This window comes from Geotrypetes seraphini, chromosome 5 (genome assembly GCF_902459505.1).
Source record: "Geotrypetes seraphini chromosome 5, aGeoSer1.1, whole genome shotgun sequence".
In the NCBI taxonomy this organism is placed as follows: Eukaryota; Metazoa; Chordata; class Amphibia; order Gymnophiona; family Dermophiidae; genus Geotrypetes; species Geotrypetes seraphini.
This window is the reverse complement of record NC_047088.1, coordinates 47,080,976-47,105,884: the sequence shown is the minus strand read 5'-3', so window position 1 is coordinate 47,105,884 and position 24,909 is coordinate 47,080,976. Positions and strand designations below refer to the sequence as shown.

The following is a 24,909-nucleotide window of genomic DNA, read 5'->3' as shown; positions in this document are numbered from 1 at the left end:
GTTATCTGGGCACCCAGATTCCTTTATAGAATACTAACATAACCCATTATCGGTATACTGCAGTCAGGTAAGTGCAACAGAGATGTACATAACTTGCAGTATTTTGCAATTAAGAAACATGATTGAGAGCTCTGCTCATCTTTCATGCATGCCCCCTTGCATTTATGCACTATGGGGCTCATAATCGAAAGAGAAAAACATCCAAAAATCGGCCTAAGTCGGCACTTGGACGAACATTTCTCAAAAACATCCAAGTGCCGATAATAAAACCGGGTGTTGGACGTATTTCTAAATGACCTAGGCCTTCATAGTGCCGCTCAACATCCAAAGCTAACCGGGGCGTTTCAGGAGGTGTGTCGAGGGCGGGAGTTGGGCGGGACATGGGCCGGCTTAGACGTAGTCGTACAGCATGTATAACCGAAAGTTTAACAACAGAGCCTAGATGGAACTTGGACGTTGTGACTTAGACCATGTAAAACATGATCTAAGTCACAAAAAACCACCTAAAGTCACCAGATAAGCACTGAAAACACATAACACAGACCACCACACACTACCCCAGTGATCACCAATTCCCCATACCCATAAAAATTTTATTCACAACTTTAAATTTCAGCCTCCAGACCATCATCACCTTGCCACCTGGCATAGGAAAGCCTGGTCGTCCAGCCCAGAGACGGCTTAAGTCGTATTGGAGGTGGGTTAGGGACCCATGGAGAGGAGGACCCATGTCCATAAGCCCCTGTAATCACTGCATTGATACTTAAACATGTGCACTCCCCTATACACCCTCAAAACCCTTTTTTACTGGCATATAAGTGGCTCCTGCAACTATAAGGGCTATTAAGGTGGTAGATAAGTGGGTCTAGGGGATTCTGGAGGTGGTTTGTGGGGCTCACCATAACCTATACGGGAGCTGTAGTGAGAAGAAGCCATGGCACCCTTTTTGTGAAGTTCACAGCAGTGCCCTGTAAGGTACCCCACTATTTAGGTGGCATGTCTGGGTGTGCAATCCATCACTTTGCAGACCCCTCCCACATCCAACAGGGCTTATTCTAGGCGTTTTGGACTTGGACGGAAAGTTGGATGGAAATGTGGTATAAAGATGGACGATTTAGTGGCTTGGACAATCAGATCGGCAGGACGTATAATTAGACGATTTTTGAAAGAAAAAAAAAGTTGGATGTATCTTTAAAAAATGTGTCTTAGGCTCTTTTTAAGTTTGGATGACTTGTGAGATGGATGTAAACGGACTTAGATGTCCCTTTCGATTATGCCCCTCTATGAACTTAGGTGTGCCATTACATAAAAGCATTTAAGTGCCCTGCTAGCACTTAGGCATGAAAGTAAATGTCACTCACCAGCAGTGGGTTACCACAATAAGATCTAACATTAAGATATAAAACAGGTGGAGAAAAAAGCCTCAAAACCATGTATCACGCTGCAATCTTTGATGATTTTCAGCTGGCGTTGTTATTGTCATCGGCAAAAACACTCACAACATGTAGATCTTTAAACATTGTTACATGGTATGAGTTTTTTGCCGATGACAATAACAACGCCAGCTGAAAATAATCAAAGATTGCTGCGTGATACATGGTTTTGAGGCTTTTTCTCTACCTGTTTTATATCTTAACTAGTCTTATAGCCCGTTACATTAATAGGTGCTAGAATATATATGTGTGTGTCTGTCTTTATTTCTTTTTTTCTCTCTCTCTCTCTCCTTAGCCACTTTCTGTATTTCTGTCTTTCTTCCTTTCTGTCTTTATTTTTTTCCTTGGCTGTCCACCACCACCCCTTGCCTACTCCCCCTATCCATTCTCCCTTCCTTTTATCTCCCCTGTGTCCACTTCCACCCCTTCACTGCTCCCCTTATCCAGCAGCAGCCCTTCCCCCCTGTCCATCAGCACCTCTTCCCCTGTCCATCAACCCCTCTTTCCTGCTCCCCCTGTCCAGCAGAATGCCTCCCTTCCTTTTACTGCCCCCCCCCCCCCCCCGTCTGCGTAAATGACAATAACAGGCCCTCCCTTTGTATTAGCACTGCAAGGCGCTTGGGGTGATCTCACTGATTTCCTCTGGGTCCTGTCATGTCTGCAGTTTGCTTTTAGACTCGGATGAGGCACGCAAACTGACCTAAGCTCCAGTCCTGACGGGAGCCTGCTGCTCATTCTCTTTAGTGTTTGCCCTGTTCGTGTCTCTCATTCAACTCCCCGTTAGCAGAAGCCCCTGCCCAGCCCTCCCCCACCCCTCCCGTACACGCCAACCAACCTGCCCGGCCAAGTCGCGGAGCGTCACTCCCTTCGCCACCCATGGCTTCCCTCCCCAGCCGATCGTACCAGCCGCTCCCTCCACCCTCCTTTCACACGCCCGCGCCGCGGTCCTCTTGGAGTCAACGGAAGAGAGGTGAGCGGAGAGCAAAGAGGTGCCGGTAGACAAACCGTGAAGAGAGGGAGGGGGAGGGAGGTCATAGGATTTTTCCTCCCTCCACTGCGGCGGGAGCAAGAGCCGGCATAGGCGGTTGAGGTGGGAAGGTTATGGTCGGAGCTGCTAGGCCGCAGCGGATGGGGAGTGTGGCATGAGACTGATGGGGCTAGCGCCCCCCCCCCCCCCCCAAACAACCAAACAACTTTCAATTTTAGTTTGTCCGTCTTTCACTGTGTCGAGCCCTTTTCGGCGTCTGCCCTCCACCGACAGCCGCCGGTGGCAGCCGCCACTCCGCAAGTCCTGGTGACGTAGTAAGCGCGCATGCGCACTCTTGCCGGTCATATCCCGACAGATCAGATCTCAGGGAACTTGAGGCAAAAGTGCGCATGCGCGCTTAGCGTTTTATTATTATAGATGTTAGATCTTATTGTGGTGAGTGACATTTTTTGAAATTTTGGATTTAAATATCTTTATCATATCCCCCCTCTCCCGCCTTTCCTCTATGCCTCATATGTCCCCATATGCCTTATGATGAAGACCACACACCATTTTAGTAGCCTTCCTCTGGACCGATTCCATCCTTTTTATATATTTTTTTGAAGGTGTAGTCTCTAGAATTGTACACCATATTCTAAATGAGATCTCACCAGAGTCTTATACAGGGGCATCAATACCTCCTTTTTCCTACTGGCCTAGTGTAGTTCATCAAAAGCAGTAGATTAGATTGACTGCACCACTTACTCTTCTGCTGATTAGAATTTTATAGCACAGCTTTTCTTTGGTAGCTCAATAAAATTATGTACACTTAAAGCAATATTAGAAATAGTTCTGTTTCAATAACACTTTTAAACTTCATGAGTAATTTATATACGTTCATAGAAGAGAGAAACAACAAGGCTATTATTAAGCCCTATAGGCATGCTCTTTTGAGATGGAACGTGTTATAGATGACTGGCATTTCTAATCACAGTGGCAGTCACATGACCTTGTTATGGAACATAGAATATCAGCCTAACCTATCCATAGGGCAGGGCTCTTGATCCAGCACTAGGGACATAATCATCCAGTTTGGTTTACACAATTCAAGATTCCTCATTCATTCCATAATGCAAGAAAATCACAGCACCTTAAGCTATCCCTCCCCTCAACATAATAAACAGAAAAAAAAACTGTTCGAGTCCACCTTCAAAACCCTGGAGCCCAGAGTGAGGAATAGCCTACTCCTATGCTGACGTCCAGTCATGGGGCCTGCATGCATCTGTGAAGCTGATAGCAATGCCGTCAGTAGTTTCACTTCTAAGGTGGACAGGTTTCAGCGGCAATGTCAGCAGCAGATGGACAGTGTTGGAAGCGGAAGATTGCGTTTGATATAACAACGGTGACATCAAATTTATACTGCACAGAAGACAAGTCACAGAGCAGAGGAGCCTGAACAGGCAGGGTTCTAAACAGCCTCTCTAAACAGTTATGGTGAGAAAATGCCATTGATAATAAATTGTTCCTTGGCCACCCTCTTTTGGGACCAAAAAGGAGTTTGGGGATCTTAGGCACTTAAGCCAGAACCAAAAATAGTAATAGAAATTATTTCAGCTGTATAATCTGTAATAGTTTACAATTTATGCAAATTAGATGTAAATTACTTCAGTCCATGTGATCTTGAGTTCCTAGTTTGTCCTTATTTTCTCTCTCAGGGAAGGAAAGGTCCAGGTAACCTACCATAAAGCCTTTTCTCAAACCCATGGTTCTCCTAGGGAAACCCTCCCCAGGTCCCCAGTGTCCCATGATGGGACATACACCCTGTCACAGAATTCAATATTGAAACTACCTGATAACAAAAAGAAAACTCAAAAACCTTGTAAGATGAGGCTCCCCGCTCTCTTTCTCCCCTCCTCCATCCAACATGGTCCCTTCTGTCTTCTCACCACTCCCTTCCTCCTATCCATTTGTTCAATATCACCCCCAATCTCTTCCTTCTCTCAGTTCAGCATTAACCCTACTCTCTTCCTTCTCCTCATCCATCATCCCCTCTCGCCCCTATCCCCGAGCCCAACAGTTCTGTTTTCTGTTTCCTTCCTTCCTTCTCACCTACCTACCCATTCATCCATGGCACAAGTTCTAATAAGTATTTTTTTTTTCTATGTATACCCTTGCTGTACAGCAGAAGTAATAGCTTGCTAACAGAAAGACAAGTAATGTAAACAATTTTCCCTAAGAAACTGAGGCTTTCAAGCCTAAGTACAGGACATTGTGTTCTAAATCTTTGACATGGCTCAGTGTTTGACAATTTCATCACAACCAAGGTCCTGCTCATTGACTTTTGCAAAGACATTATGCATGTGTTATATTGTTTTGCTAATAATACAATCAGTTTACATTTCAGTTTAAGATCTTGAAGAACCCTGGAAACTTAATACAGGAACAGTCCAATTTGCTTGAGTAGAAGTTGACAGCTAAAAAAAAAAAAAAGCATTGAGTGAATTGCTAGTTCAGACAATAATATAAAGCCAGTGTATTAATGTACTAAATGATGTGGAAAATAAATACATTACCTATATATCCTTTCTAGAAATGAATACAGATTTATTTAGAATTCTCAAAGAGATAGTTGCACAATATATGTATGCTATAAGATTTGTACTTTCCAATAAGATCCTCCCAAGCAAAGAATTCAGTACATTTCCACCTCTTTGCAGGACCTCAGCGACACCACTCAAGGCTCAATACAACTTTCATAGCCCTAAGCTTTACATGCCAACTCTTCATTGGTCCTTATATAACTACAATTTATATTATTATTCTGCTATCTTCAACTCTAAAGAGAGTATAAATATTTTAACCTAGCTTAAAAGCTGCACATATTATTAGTTGTCCACTTGACCAGGGGATATTTGTACTGGCATAAAAGGACATTCATATATGAGGTAGAATATTTAACATCGGTCATGTTTTGTGACCCATGAACCGTGTGACCCATCATGCCTGTAACCCACGACCCATACTCATGACCTGCGATGTATTTTCCCGGCTCCAGACACAGTGTCAGCAGATAGGCTACAATTGATGAATCTAAGCCTCTTGCTAACTGGCACTGCATTGTTAACTGCTAAATTAGTTCTAATTGTGACAGCAATGGTGCAAGTTCTCTTCTTGTTTTATTTTTATTATTATTTCTTTCTTTCTAAAATTTCTTGATCGCCTGTAACTAAGCGGTTTACACAATAAAACATTCACAATTGTTCAGAGGACAACATACATAAAATACTTTCAATACACAACATTAACCTACTAAAACTAGCAGAAAACCTACAGAAGTTACATATCATCAATCTTCAATAATTCTAAACATAAGTGATAATTCAATTTCTTCATTAGGTATCTCTCTCCAACATCCATTTAAAGGCCTCAAGATACAGCTGTGTTTTTAACATTTTCTCAAACCATAACCGGTCAGAACAGGTCATCAGGATGCCAGGGAGGAGATTCCATAGTTTTTACTCCCGCCATGGACATCATCGCAATTCTTGATTTAACATACCGAACAGTATTCTCCTTCATGGAGGTCAATCTCATTGTACCTTCGGACCTCAGACATCTCCTCGGTTGGTATACCTCCCACAAAGCTTGAAAATTCAATGATTACTTTATGCAATTTCCATCCTCTATAATAAAACCCTATGCGCGCATGCGCACTTAGGACGGCGTGATCACTGCCACCATGTCTCTGGGTCCATGCCGAATTCTATTTTCGAACACGGAGGCAGGGAACATCCTGGTGACTCCCCCTCCCCCTCCCATCCTCACTCACTAACCACTGCTGCCGCCGCTGCTCCTCTTCAAAGCAGCCTGCTAAGGTTCATGGCCGGCTGTAGCGAACCTCGCAGTCCGCTCTGCACCTTGGTAGCACGTTCCCTCTGATGCACGGGATCGCGTTAGAGGGAACATGCTACCGACGTGCAGAGCAACCTGCGAGATTCGCTACAGCCGGCCACGAACCTCAGCAGGCTGCTTTGAAGAGGAGGGCAGACGCGAACAACCAGGAAACCAGATGCTGGACAGGTGGAGCAGGGAAGAGGTGCTTCTGGAAAGGGGGGGAGGTAACTGGAAGGGAGGCCTACTGCTGGACAGGGGGAGCAGGGAAGAGGTGCTGCTTGGCAGGAGGGGAGGTAAAAGGAAGGAAGAAGGCCTACTGCTGGACAGGGGGAGCAGGGAAGAGGTGCTGCTGGACAGGGGGGAGGTAAAACGAAGGGAAAAGGGCTGCTGCTAGACAGGGGGGAGCAGGCAAGGGGTGGTGATGGACAGCCAAGGAAAGAGAGAGACAGAAAGAAAGAAAGGCAGACAGACAAAAAGAGGTCAAGGAGAGAGAGAAAGAAAGAAAGACAGACACACACATCTATTCTAGCACCCGATAATGTAACGGACTTAAAGACTAGTTCATCCATAAATGGCAAAAAGACACACATTACAATTGTAATGGTCACAGTACTACTACGTGCGAGTCGTGTGTCATGCGACTGTGACTGCAATAACAAAGACTATAACGTGTACCGTCTGCCTGAGACAGTCACTGTTCCAAAGTCACTTGATCAGCTTATTTTTGTACCCCTCAAGAATGAGCAAAATAGCCTCAACAGTTTCAGGATAGATACTACTGTGATGTGACGCACTTATGGGTCAAGCATTGCATGTGCTGAAGCGTTTCTCGCATTCAGCTGAAGAAGCTGGACTATATAGAGTCATCTAGCGATATCCAATAACAACAAAAACATCTCGATCCTGAGGCCAAGAAGGGAGCTAAGGCTGTCGCGAGCAGCAAGTGACGGATGCTGCGCATGCCAGTGAGCATTTAAAGATGTATGTGGGGGGTGGGGCAAAGATTATAGGTGCTGGTGCTGGTGTCTCCCATGAAGACAGTGCCCGGTGTGGTCAGCCTCTCATCTACCTTACTCCGCTACCAGGAGAGATGTTTGAGTTACACCTCAGGAGCCTCTATCATCAGGTAAGTCACTCTTGTCTGTTCCCTTCTCCTCTGTTGCCAACTCCCGACTCCATCCCTTCTGCTGTGGTGTGCCACATGCCTGGACAACCTGCCTGACTCGGTACATCAAGCTCCATCTGTGGCGGTTTTCAAATCTAGGCTTGAAGCTCACATCTGCAAGGCTGTGTTTTAAGTCCTAAACTTGCCAACTTGCAAAGCACAAAAATCTGTGGGCTCCTTTTACAAAGGTGCGCTAGCGTTTTTAGCGCACGCACCAGATTAGCACACGCCAAAGCACGCACTAGCCGAAAAACTACCGCCTGCTCAAGAGGAGGCAGTAGCGGCTAGTGTGCATGGCATTTAAGCACGCGCTATTCCGCGCGTTAAGGCCCTAACGCACCTTTGTAAAAGGAGCCCTCTAGTCTCTTATCCTCTCTACCTCTTCATTCCCTCTGTACTTCCATACTTAAAAATACATAGATTCACCATTGGTCCTGTATGTCTGTCATAATTAGATTATAAACTCTTTTGAGCAGGGCACGTCTCTTGCGTGTTTAATGTACAGCACTGCATGCATCTGGTAAACTTATAGAAATAATAAAAAAGAAATTTAATAGGGCACGATACTCAATTTTATCCACTTTTAAATGGAGCAGTTGTTCACGTTAAAAAGCTGCAGGATACCCACACAATCAGGAAAATTGCCAAAAGTAACTATAGCAGCCAACTTCAAAGATAGTACTATAGTCAAAACTACAAGGGAAGTGGCATATCCACACGCTCAAGAAACACTTAGTGCATGATCACAAGAACATTTAAACAGTGCTCAGATGTCAGTGTCAGACCAGACAAACCCGAATGTTTGGATGTCTGTATCTTAATCATCGCATGTGTTTATTAAATGTAAGAAGTTCACCTTTAAATCAATAAAGCAAAAGCACTTATCTGAAGGTTATAGAGTGCTTTGTCTTTTTCTTTTGTTCTCTGGGTTCTGACACGTTTCGTGGCAGCTGTCTCAGAAAACCCATAGCGAATGCCTCCGACCCAACTTTCAAAAAAGGGAATGGTCTTTGAAAAGAGCGCATTTGCAATGAAAGTGCAATCTGCCACAGTATACGTAGTTTTTACAACAATTCAAAACCACTATGCACAAAACAGTTACGGAAACATCAGAAGGCACCTGTCTATCGAACCACCATCACTTCAAACTTGCAGACAAATGATAAAATGCTGTCTGCATTTAATGGGTCCATAACTGGAAATGATAAGTGCTCTTGGACTGGCAGAACTTTTTTAGTCATGAAGATTTGGCTGACTTCCATTGTGCACTTTGGCACTTTGCTTCAGAGTTGTATCAGTACACCCATGTTTTATGACTAGGGATAACACTGTAGTAATATTCCAATGGAAACAGGTACTATATCCTCAGATACATAAAAGAATGAAACCTGTTGAAAACTATATCATCTCAAACTCCAAGAGCGTCTACAAAATTGTAGATTCTCTTATGACATAACTGATTAGACAGTTACTTTAAGCGAGAGATAGCAATAACATCATAGTTTTGAAAAGGTTCAAAAGCGCATGCGCCGGCGTTGTTAGCTGCCAGCGCCATTTTTGCTCATGAACCGGAGCACTGCTGCACAGTAAGCAACCTCTTGTTTGAATGATTTTATATTATCTTAAGACTTTATATTATGAATTTTCACTAATTAGTCACTTTTGATTTTGGTTGTAGAAAACTGTCATGACCCCTGAAGAAGTCTTTATAAGGTGAAACGGGTCCCCGTTGGGCATTTTCACAGCATGCTACAACAGACACAGCGGCATTTAATATAAGCTAAGTGCCATAAATTTATTCTAAGTTTGATAAGTTTAAAGACATTTTTATAAAAAGTTTATATATTGCACAAAATTAAGACTTAACTCGATGAAAGACACCTTCGTCCTGCTTTAACTGTTATTTCAATCTTCTTGATTGTACAGTGCAGGCATCTGAGAGTTATGTCATAAGAGAATCTACAATTTTGTAGACGCTCTTGGAGTTTGAGATGATATAGTTTTCAACAGCTTTCGTTCTTTTATGACTAGGGATAACATGGCCTAAAACATTGTCTTGCCTCTCCAAAAGGTCTTGGCAAATTTCAACCCTCCTTTGCTTTTGTCCATCAGTAATCTCCTTCGGGACCATTTTTTGCACACACCTCTCTCATGCCAAGATTTTCAGTTCATATTTTCCTGTTTCTCTACCGATGTGTGTTTGGTCTGCTATGCTTCTCGTAGTCAGCCAATAATTTTGACACGCAAGTCAACAAATCTTTGTGATGTTTTCATCAGTTCTGCTCTTACAGGGCATTAGAGGGCATTCGGAAAAATTGGAAGGGGATAGATTCAAAACAAATGCTAGGAAGTTTTTCTTTACTCAGCGGGTGGTGGACACCTGGAATGCGCTTCCAGAGGACGTAATAGGACAGAGTACGGTACTGGAGTTCAAGAAAGGATTGAACAATTTCCTGCTGAAGAAAGGGATAGAGGGGTATAGATAGGGGGGATACTGCGCAGGTCCTGGACCTGTTGTGCCGCCGCGTGAGCGGACTGCTGGGCACGATGGACCTCGGGTCTGACTCAGTGGAGGCATTGCTTATGTTCTTATGTTCTTATGTACTGGCCTCCCAGACCTTTCTTCATCAGTGGCGCTTTCTTTCCCCTCAGAAAAAAACGTTTAATCCATTTGTACGCCGCCATTTTCTTCATGGCATTATCCCCATAAATTTGGACTAATATGTCCCTGATTTCACTTCCATTCTTGCCAAGTTTAACAATAAATTTAATGTTTCTTCATTTCTCTAATTGAAGCTCTGACATACTTGCGACGGCACCCAAAAACACGCAACAGTAATGAATGCCACTCAGCAATACACCACCACACGTTGACACTAACACAGCTATGAGATACCAATATGCCAAGGTTATGAAACCTCGCCAAGTTGTTTCTACAGTGCTGCCAACGTATGCGCACGGAGGCAAGTTTGCGAACTTAATTGTCAGGCTTCGTATATACCGTATTTTCACGCATATAACACGCGTGTTATACACAATTTTACAAACCGAGTATAACCATGTGTGTTATATGTGTGAGCGCGTTATACAATTTTTTTTTTCTCATTGCGATTCAACATCCCCCCTGCAAACCGGCATCCTCCCCCCCCCCCGCTCGCGTCACCCCCCTCCCCCGTGATCCTACATCCCCCCCGCACCGCAAAGACATCGCTTACCCGATTGGGCACCGGCACCAGCACCAATGCACAGGACGTGCCAGTGCCAGTGCCCGAAGATCCTCCCTCACCTGGGCTGGGCTGGGCTGGGCAGTGCAAGGGAGATCCTCCCTCTTCCCTGTGCTGGGCTGGTCTGGGCTTTGAGCATTTACGCATGCTCAAAGCCTTCTGGTCTCGCTCTTTCTGAGATTCTGAATCTGAGCATCTCGGGGAGAGCGAGACCAGAAGGCTTTGAGCATGCGCAAATGCTCAAAGCCCAGCCCAGCCCAGGCGAGGGAGGATCTTCGGGCACTGGCACTGGCACGTCCTGTGCATTGGTGCTGGTGCCGATGCCCAATCAGGTAAGCGATGTCTTTGCGGTGTTGGGGGGGATATAGGATCGCGGGGGAGGGGATGACACGAGCGGGGGGGATGCCGGTTCGCAGGCCAGAAGAAGGAGTAAGCGGGGGTGGCGGGAGGAGGTTATAGCAGCATTCGCGGTATACGCGTGTGCGTGCTATATAGATTTTTTTTTTTACAGCAATGCTTTGTTCCCGCGCGCTATACGCGTATGCGTGTTATACACGTATGCGCGTTATATGCATGAAAATACGGTAATCATGGGATCCTGTCAGCATAATACTGCAATGCCCAGCACAAGATGCCTAGATAGGTCCTTCAAATGATCTTTCTTATTAAATCTCTAGTGTCAGCTCCCTTGTGGCTGACTCAGTGCCCATGGCAAGGCTATGGAGAAGGCTGGTCACGCCACTAATCTAATGCTCATATGTAGGGAGTGAGGGGATCGAGAAATATATGCTATTAACTCCTTTGAGATACCAAATAGTACTTCTAAAATATGTACCATAACATAATACAACAGTCATCATTGCCGTTTTCCTATATTTCTAAAAGTGCATTGATTTTCTGCTAATGGAGTGACAGTGACATCTTGTGATCTTTTTGTACATTGTCCTGTTGAATATTATTTTCTCTCCAAAGATGCACATGTCAGAATTAAACAATGGGCGCGGACACCTTCTGGGATGAATAAAATAGTATACAAATTTAATAAAAGCCCAGCAAAGATATCAGAATATCAATTCTGCTATCGGAGAGGAAGTTCCAGGCCAGCCAATCACTACCTGGCTGGCCCGGAACTTCCTCTCCAACAATTGACGTCAGGGAGAGGAATGCGTGAAGCAGAACTTCCTGATATTTGTCCTGGACTTTTCCCTCCCCAGCTTCAGTCCATGTCCTCTTATCCGCGTCACATTGAACATTATAAATAACATTTTCCTGCTCTGTTTTGTCGATTCCTTTCAGTATTTTGAAAGTCTCGATCATATCCCCTCGCAGTCTCCTCTTCCCAAGGGAGAACAATACCAGTCTCCTAAGTCATTCCTCGTATTCCAAGTTCTCCATACCTTTTACCAGCAGATAAAGACCAAATGGCCCATCCAATCTGCTCATCCACAGCATCTACTATCTCCTCCTCTCCCGATGAGATTCCATAGGCTTTGAATTCAGTCTTTGTCTTCACCGCCTCTGCCGGGAGACTATTCCATGCATCTACCACACTTTCTGTATAAAAGTATTTCCCTAGATTAATCCTGATCATAACACCTCTTCACTTCATCCCATACCCTCTCATCCTGGAGTTTCCTTTCAATTGAAAGACTTGCCTCATGCATATTTATGCCACAAAGATATTCAAATGTCTCTTATCATATCTCCCCTCTCACACCTTTCCTCCAAAGTATACCTATTGAGATTTTGAGTTTTTTTAGAGGACTGTCCAGGTGTCCAGACAGACTTTCCAAAACCCGGCAGTTTGTCCGGGTTTTGGAAAGTCCCTATGAGCTCCAGCCATATCTGGAGAGCCTCTGAGCATACACGGAAGATGTCACACACATTCGCGCTTGCTCCAGGCCCTCCAGACATGGCTGGAGCTTGTCAGAGAAGGTTTGTGGGGGACAGGGACGGGAATAGAATGTGGCGGGGATGGAGGCTGAACTGGGAGGGGCTGGGGTAGAACAGGGCAGAATGGGACGGGGCCAAAGGCGGAACAGGACAGGTCCATATGTCCAGGGTTTTGCAGCCAGAAATATGGTAACCTTATCCCTGTACACCTTATGATGTAGACTACCGACCATTTTAATAGACTTCCTCTGCACCAACTCTATATCTTTTTTAATGTGTGGTTTCCAAAATTATAGACAGTACACTTTTCCCTCCGTATTCGCTGTGATAGGGGATTAATAGAACTGCAAATACAGAAAAACTGCAAATAACTTTTTCATATATTATTCACTGTTTTCTATTAAAAACCATTGTGAATATGGTGAATCCACGAATAACATGGTGGGAGACCTGGCCTCAGGGCCGGATTTTCCTATAGGCTAACTAGGCTTCAGCCTAGGGCCTCAAGATCAAGAGGGGCCTACATTCAAATTGTTAGCAAAATTAAAATTACACTATTCTAAAAACAGTGAACACTAAAACACTGAACCGAAAATAAGGAGAAATTCTACGCTTCAGGATCAGAACCGTCTCCGGCCACAACGGGGCGCCGACTCGGCTTCTCCCTTTCTTTTTCTCGCCCTGGGAGGAGGATCGGGGAGGGAAAGATGTCAGTCCGGAAACAGCTGGGCAAAGCCCAGCCCCGCGGGGAGAGAGGCAAAACGTGGATCCGTCAGGACAGGGCGGCCCAGACTGGCATCGGGGGGGGGTGGAGGGGGGGTGGGATGGGAAGGGGGATGGGAGGCAGGCAGGCTGGCATCAGAGGGGGGGTGGGGGGTTTAATGGAAGGCAGGCAGGCAGGCAGGATGGCATGGGGGTGTTCAATGGAAGTGGGATGGGAGGCAGGCGGGCATCGGAGGGGGGGGGTGAGGTGAGGAAGGACGCACTGGGGCACTATGGACATAGGAAGGGGCAATGTTGTGTGTTATGTTTGATTATGTTATGTTTGATTATGTTATGTTTGATTATGTATGTATGTTATTGTTACAAGTACTATATATGGTGCTGAGAATAAATGTCCAAATAAGTGTTCTCGACTTTTTTTTATTTATTATCCGTGTCATATTTTTTATAAAGGTTAGTACCAATAACAACATGTTTCATTTAACATATTGATAAATATCACAGTAATGATGTATTTTATTATCTCTCATATAATTTACAAACTTAAAAATGGGAGGTGAATGGGCCTCATAAGTGGAATAGCCTAGGGCCTCTTTTCATCTAAATCTGGCCCTGCCTGGCCTGTTTCTGAAGGAGAGGCAAAACATGGTGATGAAACTGCTGGAAATTGGCAATTTTCTCTGTAAACGCTTGGAATCGGCGATTTCTCTATGCAAGCTGATGTAATTTGGTGGGAGAAGCCAGCAAGCTAAAAACCGTGAATAATCGAAATAGCGAATGCTGAAACCGCAGATATGGAGGGAGAAGTGTATTGTAAATGAGGTCTCACCAGAGTCTTATACAGAAGCATCAATACCTCCTTTTTCCAACTGACCATACCTCTCCCTATGTACCCTAACATCTTTCTAGCTTTTACCGTCGCCTTTTCAACCTGTTTGGCCACCTTAAGAGCATCACATATTAACACTCTCAAGTCCCACTCCTCTTTCTTGCACAAACGTTTTTCTCTTCCTACATAGTACCGTTCCCTCAGGTTTTTGCCGCCCAAATGCATAACCTTGCATTTCTTAGCATTAAATCTTAGCTGCCAAGTTTCAGACCATTCCGCAAACTTCACTAGGTCCTTCCTCGTGTTAACCACACCGTTAGATGCATTGTTCACAACTTGCATAACTGGTGATGGCGGAGAAAGGGTGGGATTAGGTTAAGGAAGTCTCCTCAAATAATCATAATGGTATCTTTAACCAAGCGGCAGGAAGCACTAGCGTGTGCGTACCACTGTTTAAAATCCATGGCCGCAGAGTATGCTTAGGCTCCACATGCTAATTTTGAGCTCAGCACACGTATTTGGGAGGCAGAGAGTAGGCATGCCCTGCGCTAATTGGTTCACATGGGGACACTGGTGCACGCTGATGGATTAGTGCAGGATTATCACAGGAGGCCTGATCACCTCCAAAACAGGTGGCGATAAGGGTTCATGCACTAATGGACACCTGCTATTTTTTTTAATTAGTGCATGGTCATTAATAGAAAAAAAATACCCAAATTGCAGCCATTTTAGAGCCATTCTAAAGAGTGACCTCAGTGCATGAGAAACCCACATGCTCAAAATAGTACAGCCTACGTTTTAGGGCAGCTGTGTAAAAGGGCCCCAAGATTTCATTTTGAAATCTCCATACTTATTTTACTCCACTCACTTTACATTTTCAAAGTAAATAGGATAAAGAATCCCTGCGAAAAGGACCTGCTACTGAATTTTTAAAGGAAACAACAAAGGCAGTGTAGACACAAAGCACAGTTACTTATCATAACAGGTGTTAATCCCAGAACAGCAGGCAGATATTCTCACTTGTGGGTGACGTCATTCACGGAGCCCAGTACGGACAGTGGTATCAAGTTACAAGTTTTATTAAAAATTTGATTCAATCGCTTATCACAATTTCTAAGCGAGGTACAGGAAATTAGAATAGGGGATTATAGAAATGAAAACACAAACATGGTTATTAAATACGTCAGTAAACAGACCAACTATAACAGAAGGAAAGATGGGAAGAAGTACATTCTTAAAAGGAAAGAAGGCATGTAAGGTAAAAACAATTCGAGGAGGATTAGGTGATAGGACTGATGAGTGCTAGAGATGGATCTTCTATTAAAAACATATCATAAAGGCATCCTTGAATGGGAAACTTTTCAGGTTGCCCTTGAATCGGTTTAAGTCTTTTTCCTCACTTACAGATGAAGGCAAGGCATTCCACTGTTGTGGGGTGTTGACAGAAAAGATATTGCAACTTCTACAGTTATAATTATTTTATTTGTTATACCGCCATTATTACCAAAACCCCAAAGAGTAGCAACATTTCATGCTACTCATCCAGGGCAAGCAGTGGCTCCCCCCCTACCCCCCATGTCTATCGCAATAACAGGAAATTTTCCAAACCTTTCTTAAAACTAGTTATGCTATCCACTCTTACCACATCTTCTAGCAATGCGTTCCAGCGCTTAACTATTCTCTGAGTGAAAAAATATTTCCTCCTATTGGTTTTAAAGTATTTCCCTGTAACTTCATTGAGTGTACCCTAGTCTTTGTAATTTTTGATGGAGTGAAAAATCGAAGCACTTGTACCCATTCTACTCCACTCAGGATTTTGTAGACTTCAATCATATCTCTCATTAGCAGTCTTTTTTCAAAGCTAAAGAATCCTAACCTTTTTAGTCTTCCCTCATATGAGAGGAGCTCCATCCCCTTTATCATCTTGGTCGCTCTTCTTTGAATCCCCTTTATAGAATAATATCTTGCCCTGGCTTTGGTAAACCGCAACTATCACACCAATCGTTGCTTGTTGAATTGTCCCTTAAAAAATCTTCAAGCTCCAGGATTTATGCCACTGCACCACCAGGACATCAGGGTCGTACTATGGATAAATTTGATCACTGTCTTTACCAGAACTCTAAGTTGGCCAACCTAGTTCTTAATTATGACTTCTACATGTCTTTTTACCTTAAATAGCTCATTAAAAAGTTGGCTGATTTTGAGCAGCATATTCTATCTGACTGCCTAACATATTTTCAACAGGCTACTCACATTCTACTTCAAAAGCAAAAATTTATGGCGTTTGATGCATTTGAATTGTCATCCAGAGCATCCGCCATGTCTGTTGCTTTGGGATGTCTTGCTTGGCTATGGGTCTCCAACATGGATATCAGTCTTCAAGACATGTTAGTCAACATGCCATGTCTCGATGAAGAACTCTTCAGCAACAGGATAGAGGCTGCTACTCAAAAACTTACTCAGCATGAGCAGAATTGGAATTTTTTAACAGGATCTAAGACTAAGGCTCAACCATCTAAGCCTCCTCAAAAAAATCTACTTCTTATTCCTATAAGAGATGGTATCCTTCAATATCCTATTCTTCTAAGCCTCCACCACAGAAGAAACAGAAACAGAGACATCAGAAGCCCCAGTCTTTGGCTCCTCAAAAGCCAGTCCAGTTTTTTTTATATGCTTCTAGAGAGTATATCCAAAATTCCTCCTTCTCAGCCTCTTCGCTAACCCATCAGAGGTTGACTTCTGTTGTATCATTAGTGCTAGACTTTCATCATTATGGACACCTGGGTCCTCAAGGTCATCATGGGAGGTTACTTTCTCCATTTTATAACCATTCCTCCAGACCACCCTCCAAGATAGTTCTCTTTCACATCTCAACAGATATCTCTTCGGGAAATCGAAGCTCTACTTCAACTAAATGCTATAGAAGTAGTTCCCCCTTCTTAGAAAAATCTGGGGTTCTACTCCAGGTATTTCCTAATTCCAAAAAAGACAGGAGATCTTCATCCAATTCTTGACCTCTGAGCCTTAAACAAATATATAGTCACACAAAAGTTATGCATGCTATCTTTATGGACCCTATACCCACTTCTAGAATGAAATGATTGGCTCTGCTCTCTAAACTTCAAAAAAGCCTACACACACATATCCATACATCCTGATCACAGAAGGTTTCTGCATTTTTGGATAGCTCATCAATACTTCCAGTACAAAGTTCTACCATTTGGTCTCACTTCTTCTCCAAGAGTATTCACCAAATGTCTAGTGGTCATGGCAGCAACCCTATATACCTGTACTCATGGTTTCAAGTGTTTCTATATCTGGATGATTGGCTGATAAAAGCTATACCTCCTCAAGCAGTCCACTTGGCAATACAGTTGATGATAATTTTTCTCCAGCTTCTAGGGTTCAAAGTCAACTTTCCCAAGTCGCAGCTTCAACCCTTTCAACTGCTGCATTCATAGGATCCCTACTTCACACCATTCTTCTATAGGCTTTTCCACCTCAACAAAGACAAGACCCCTTACTTTATCTGTGCAATCAGCTCTCCACTCTACAAACCATCTCAGCAAGAGATGATGTGACTCTTAGGTCACATGGCATCCACAGTTCATGTTATACCCTTTGCATGACTTCATCTCAGATCAGTTCAGTGGACCCTAACATCTCAATGTTCTCAAGCTTTTGATTCCTTATCCCGAAGGATCACAGTCACCTCACCTCTTCACCAAACTCTGCAGTAGTGGATGGATCCAACAAATCTTTCCAGCAGTTTGCTGTTTCACATCCCTCTACATCAGAGAGTGCTCACCATGGACACATCCATGTATGCTTGGGGAGCTCACCTGGATGGTCTCAGGACACAAGGTCAATGGTCTGCTCAAGAAAAGACAATCTACATCAACCTGTTAGAGCTGCAAGCAATTTGAAATCCTCTAAAGACCTGTTAGAAGAATCTTTCCAACCAAGTCCTCCTTGTTCGAACAGACAGTCAAGTAGCCATCTACTACATCAACAAAAGGAGGGAACAGGCTCTCTTATCTGTGTCAAGAAGCCAAGCACATTTGGAACTAGGAAATTCTCGAAACATCTAGTCTGACCATCCGCAGAATTCACTATCTCCTCTCTTCTCCATGTGCCTGTCCCTTGCTTTCTTGAATTTAGTCACAGTCTTTGGCTCCACCACCTTTACCATAAGACTATTCTATGTATCTACCATCCTCTCTGTAAAAAAAACATTTCCTTAGATTACTCCTAAGCCTACTCCTAACCTCATTCTATGCCCTCTCACTTTCAATTGAAAGAGACTTGCCTCATGCTTATTTATGCCACATAGGTATTTTAAAATCTCTATCATATTGCCCCTCTCCTGCCTTTCCTCCAAAGTATACATATTGAGATCTTTAAGTCTATCCCAGTACGCCTTATGATGTAGACCACCAGCCATTTTACTGTAGTTGCCTTCATCTGGACCGACTCCATCCTGTTTATTTCAGTAATACCAATCGAGCAAAGTTGTACAAGGAGAAAGCTGACAAGAATCACAGAGTATTCTTGCCATGTCATAAATATACTGTATGAGCACAAAATATTTTTATTATATATATATATAAAAGTGGTATACAGTATACTATATATCACTTTTTCACTCTATACTTTTTATTCTGAGGGATTTTTTGAGTCATTTAATGCTAAAGTCCAACATCGCCTTTCCACTTCTCAGTAATCACATTTGTGAAGTTGTTTGGCCAGTAGAGGTCACTGTTGGCTTGTTTCTGCTTCAGGCTGCTCAAACATTATTGATAAATCTAGCAAATATAAATCTGCCTGTGAAAAGAATAGTGCTATAAATTCCATATTTCTATATTTTTTTATATTTTGTCAACCACAATTTGCAGTTTTAGGTTGTTTTAATGCTTTGGTTATTTTATGTGCTTATTCTTTCACTTTTTTTTTTTAAATGTAGCAAGTATGTTTAAGGCCTATTGGAATAGTAGATAAGTGGGTTTCTACCGTGGCCCAGAGCACTAAATGCTCTGATTCTGCTTCAACAATCATATGAATTCTATGAGTGTTGGAGCAGCGTCGGAGTATATAGCATTCCAGGTATTATTTTACCACTTATACTATTTTAGCACAGGAACTTATAGAAAACCCAGTCTGTTTGCAAACTCCATTGCCAATTCCAGACTTTGTTCCTTTCATCTAGCTGCGTCCTATGCCTGGAATAAATTACCTGAGTTTGTCCGCCAAACCCCCTTCCCTTGTTTAAAAGCAGACTGAAAACCCACCTTTTTGATATAGCCTTCAATCCTTAACCCTACTCCTCTGCCCTCCAACCCAGCCCACTGATTAACTGTTCCCCTTAACTGTATCAATGACATCCTGTTTGTCTTTGGGAAGCAGAGCTGAGATTGTGATATTATAATGCCTCCTTCCACCAATAAGAGACAACCTCATAAGTGATGTCACAATGGCTTGATTGTCCTGTACTCCCCTCTGCCCTCCAACCCAGCCAGCTGATTAACCGTTCCCCTTAACTGTATCTATGACATCCTGTTTGCCCATCTTGTCTGTTTAGATTGTAAGTTGTTTCGAGCTACAGCCAGCATGAATGTCTTCTTTGTGATTCTGCGCAGCGCTGCATACGTCTGGTAGAGCTTTACAATAGTAGCAGTAGCAGTAGCAGCAAAAGAATCATAAGTCTTCAGAAATCAAGTGCCATACAGTATGTGGAGAAAGGTCTCAGCAAATTCCAAATATTGCCAGATATTGTTTATAAAGCTGGTAAAAATCGCTATCACAGGTCATAAAAACTTCCACTCTATCAAAGTTACTTGAAATATTTCCAGAAAGATATTTCCAAAATTAGTATAATGCTCTCAACAGGGACATTTTTGAATTAGATTCCCTTAATCCCTGAAGATTTCTTTCAAGGAAAAGTGTCATTAATTGGAAAGTTAAGTGCTCTGTTACAGTTTTTCTATTAATTTGGACAAATACTGGGCATATCCTCTGAATTTACCACACTAACTTTGCTCTTGCCATGTGTTAAGATTTGTACCAAATACACAATCCCTGGATTCTATATAGGGCAACTAAAGGTGCATACACAAATTTGGTAATGCAGCCAAATTATACGTGTAGCTTACCTGTTTAACAAGCCAATCGGCACTGATAATTGGTCATTAACAAGCAAATATCAGCATTAATTGGCATTAATTAGAATTTACGTGCACAATTTTCTGTGTATATTCTATGAAGCAGTGCATGTAAATTATAATGTGTGGCTCTCAAAAGGGGGCGTGGCCATGAGAGGGGCATGAGCAGGTCATGGTTACTCATAGAACTTACGCGCCGTGTTATAGAACAGGGTTTCTTAACGCGGTCCTGGACTACCCCCCCTTGCCAGTCAGGTTTTCAGGGTATCCACAATGAATATGCATAAACTTGATTTGCATACACTGCCTCCATTATAGGCAAACTTTTTTTCATGCATATTCATTGTGGGTATCCTGAAAACCTGACTGGCAAGGGGGGTACTCCAGGACCAAGATGAGAAACACTGTCATATAATATACCTGATCTGCACAGAATTTAGGCATGGATAATTACACCAGATTTTAGCTGGCGTAAATCATTTACCTCTATTAGAAACACCATGTAAAATAGTGTTTTTAACTGAAATTTGAGGCCCATACTGATGCCTTGAAAATTGGCACCGGAATCACGCCTACATAGGCGCTTTAGGCCACCAAATGCCAACATAGGTGTGGCCAGTGCTGAACGTGGTGTTAGGTGGCCTAAAGCGCCTACATAGGCATGATTCACGTGAAGATAGGTGCCAGAAAGTTAGGCCTGGAAAACCCTGGCCTACATTTCCAGTGTGTTTCACAATCGGCACGATTCTGAAACCGGCGCCGATGCATGATTGGCAAGCGATCAGCGACCGCTTTTAAGGTAGCCATTGATAATGACAGCGGTTAGAGAATCCGGGCCTAAGTAAATTTTAATTTCGTGCTGTTTTTTTAATGGTAGCATACAAAGAATTTAGTCCAGTAAGTACAAAACCTTACAATTTACTAGATGGGATCCTTAGGGCTCCTTTTACGAAGGTGCGCTAGCGATTTTATTGCACGTGCCAGATTAGCGCGTACTATAGCGCATGCTAGCTGAGAATCTACTGCCTGCTCAAAAGGAGGCGGTAGTGGCTAGCGCACGTGGGAATTTAGCGCACGCTATTCCACGCGTTAAGGCCCAAGCGCACCTTCGTAAAAGGAGCCCTTAGTGTTTTTTAGGTTTTGAAGGTACTTTTCTGTGTCTATCTAGCCCCTAAAATAAGATAATTCATCTTTCCCTATCTGGCCCAGTGGTTCTCAACCAAGTCATGGGGGCATACCCAGCCAGTCAGATTTTCAGGATATCCACAATGAATAACATAAGAACACAAGAATAGCCTTACTGGGTCACACCAATGGTCTATCTAGCTAATCCAGGTCAATAGTACCTGGTAAAAACCCAACTAGTAGCAACATTCCAAGCTACCAATCCAGAGCAAGCAGGGGCTTCTTCCATGTCTTTCTCAATAGCAGAATATGGACTTTTCCTCCAGGAACTTGTCCAAACCTTTCTTAAAACCAGCTACATTAACCGCTCTTATCACAACCTCTGGCAGCGCGTTCCAGAGCTTAACTATTCTCCTTTGGTTTTTAAATCTGTCTCATGCAACAATATACATTGTGGATATCCTAAAAATCTGACTGGCCAGGTGTGCCTTGAAGAGAGGTTTGGGAAGCACTAAACTAGTCCACATAGGCTGCCATACACTGTTTTAATTTTTTTGTTTTTTTACCAAACTATCCAATATATTTCACTTTTTTCTTGCAACTATTAGACACCGTCACTTGCTCTGCACTTAGACTTTTCTGACTTGTTACTGTGACTGGAAATTATTGAGTTGTCAGAATATAATTTCTCACTTTCATCTCACTTTAATCAATGCTGGGATTAATTAAATATACAGTTTAACTTTCTTCAGCACTGCTGCTCATTCTGGTATAGAATTATCTGAAATTGCTTCTTTTGGAATCATATTGAAATGTTCATCTAAACACTTCACACAAAAGCCAATTAATTAATTTTACAATCACTTTTTCCAGAATATGTACTTCTAGCAATGTTTCAATGTACCCTGCCTCTCAAATCACAAGCTCTCTCAGCTTTCCGTTGAAGCAGTACAGTATAAAATCACTTTTCTCCTCTCAGGCATATTCTAGATTCTGTTTCACATAGCCAGTTAAGTGTTCCTTAAGCAAACTTTTTCTTCAGACCAGTACTGACTCACATTAGGAATTTCAAATTTTGATAGCAGTGGGATAAACATAAAAGATCTCTAATTAGAAAACGAAGGATGTAAATTAAAGAACTAAGGTCGGTACTGTACAGACTTGCACGGTCCGTGTCCCATTTTTGGTGATTTGATGTAGAATGGGCTAGGGAGGACATCAGTGGGAACTCCATTAACTTGGAACATGAGGATATTACTGGCCAGACTTATGGTAGATATCCTGCAAACAGGATAGGCTGGAGAGAGCTTGCATGGCAACTTCAGGTAGACTTTATAGTCTATGACCCAGAAATATCAAAGAAGAGACATTAATTTAATAATGTATTTTTAATGGATATAACTAATGGGCAGACTGGATGAACAATTCAAGTCTTTATCTGCTGTTATTTACTATGTTACTAGTATAATTATTTTTTTAACATGTGGGCAGGTGTTTAAAATAGAGAAAGTGGCCAGAAGGAATACAAAGGGCCAATGAAATGTTCTCAGCCCAACCAAGAAGAGCATGATGTGTGGAGCCATGAAACTTACAAGTTATTCCCCATTTGTCTTGACACATTTTGTTTCAATGATATGAAATGAAAAAAAAAGTGTCAAGAAAAGTGTGGAATAACTTGCAAGTTTCATGGCTCCACACATCATTCTCGTCTTGGTTGGGCTGAGAACTTTTCAGCAGCCACTTGTATTGTGATGTCATAATGCCTCATTCCACCAATACCTAAGAGCCAACCTCATCGGTGATGTCACAATGACTTGGTTTACCTATACTTGTGCCCATTTACTAGTTGCACTTGTCTCATTAAAAAGAAAAGTGTCATGAAAAGTGTGGAATAACTTGTAAGTTTCATGGCTCCACGTCATTCTCTTCTTGGTTGGGCTGAGAACTTTTCAGCAGCCCTTCGTATAATAATCTCCAGATGCCACACCCAGCATAAACATTACAGAGGAATTTCTTATCTTTCTTTGTGCTTAATTTATTTCTTTATAGCGGTTATACCAATTTTATGACACAAATCATTCAGAATAGTTTATATCAATTAAAAAAAAAAAAACAAGCAAAGGAAGTTTAAAAAAAAAGAGCAAAAACAAGTATAGGAATTACAGAAAACAGCAAAAAGATCAAATAAAAAAAATAAATACAAAAATTACAAGAATGTCTGCAATCCTTTCTGAAACAACTAGAGGGAGGGGGAAAACCTCAATTCCAAAGGCAATTTATTTCAATACAAAGCTCCACACAACTAAGGGCTCCTTTTATCAAATTGCGTTACGGGGGTTAGCGCGTCGGACATTTCATCACGCACTAACCCCCGCAGCAAGCCAAAGTACTAACACCTCATCAATGGAGGCATTAGCAGCTTGCGCGGCAGGCGGTTTAACGCACGGTATTCCGTGCGTTAAACCCCTACCGCACCTTGATAAAAGGAGCCCTAAATGCCATCTCTCCAAACTTCAGTAAATTAGATTGAGCAGTCTCAAATTATGAGCGGGGAATATGATTTATAATGGAGTACTTTAAACAAAATAACCAATACCTTAAACCAGTGTCTCTCAAACTGTGCCAAGGCACAGTGGTGTGCCCCATAGAGATTCCGGCTGTGCCACAAGAGATTCCAAAATCTAACTTTAATTTTAAAAGTTCCCTTCATAAGTATGCACTAGATCAGTGTTCTTCAACCACCGGTCCATGTATCAGTGCCAGTCCACAGAAATTTCCTGTCGGTCCACAGAGCCAGCATGTGCATCAGGCCCAAAACAGTGTTCTTCAACCACTGGTCCAAGGTGCGATTGATGCGGCGTTATCTTCGAGCCAGCTCCCTCTTCCTAACTGATTCAGTGCAGATGCCACGGGCAGTGGCTCCTACGGGCATCCTGCGCCTGAATCGGAAGCCTTTTCTCTGACGTTGCAACATCAGAGGGAAGGCTTCCAGATGAGGCACAGGACGTGCAAGGTGCAATTAGTACTATTCTGGGGGCGGGGTCTGGGGTGGAGATTGGGTAGAGATGGGCGGGGTCTGGCCCTTGACTTAGCCCAGTGTTCTTCAACCGCCAGTCCACGGACCGATGCCGGTCCACAGAATAATTCTTTTATTTCTGCCAGTCCATAGGTGTAAAAAGGTTGAAAAACACTGCACTAGAATACTGTAGATGACATGTACATCTGTCAATGTTATGAGCATCTGTGTGCGTAAGGATACAACCTCCCAGACAAGCATCACTCTTTGACTTGATTAGACCTTGAAAACTAATGGTAAGTAATCTTATTTTTATTTTTTATGCAGTAGTTGTCCTAACTTGAGCAACAAAACAATTGAGGCTTCGCTACTGTTTGGATCTTATTATCTTAACGAATTTGAATTTTCAGCTCTGACAGAAATTAAATTGAAAAAAAGAGAATGACTGTAGATGGTGGATGATGAAATGCGTGCTTGCTTAC

The 24,909-nt window shown here is 42.8% G+C and overlaps 1 protein-coding gene and 1 long non-coding RNA gene across 2 annotated transcripts in view; one reads left to right on the top strand and one right to left on the bottom strand.

Moving 5' to 3' along the window:
* Positions 1-4,105: 4,105 nt before the first annotated feature.
* LOC117361621 overlaps positions 4,106-24,909 on the bottom strand; it is a 36,406-nt gene continuing 15,602 nt past the window's right edge. The window contains exon 3 of the long non-coding RNA XR_004539700.1: positions 4,106-4,874. This is a non-coding gene — a long non-coding RNA (uncharacterized LOC117361621). The remainder of the gene's footprint in view (positions 4,875-24,909) is intronic.
* Positions 24,582-24,909, top strand: part of LOC117361620 (protein FAM162A-like) — a 51,080-nt gene continuing 50,752 nt past the window's right edge. Inside the window, exon 1 of the mRNA XM_033947215.1 lies at positions 24,582-24,723. The gene's annotated coding sequence lies outside the window, so the exon portion shown is untranslated. The remainder of the gene's footprint in view (positions 24,724-24,909) is intronic.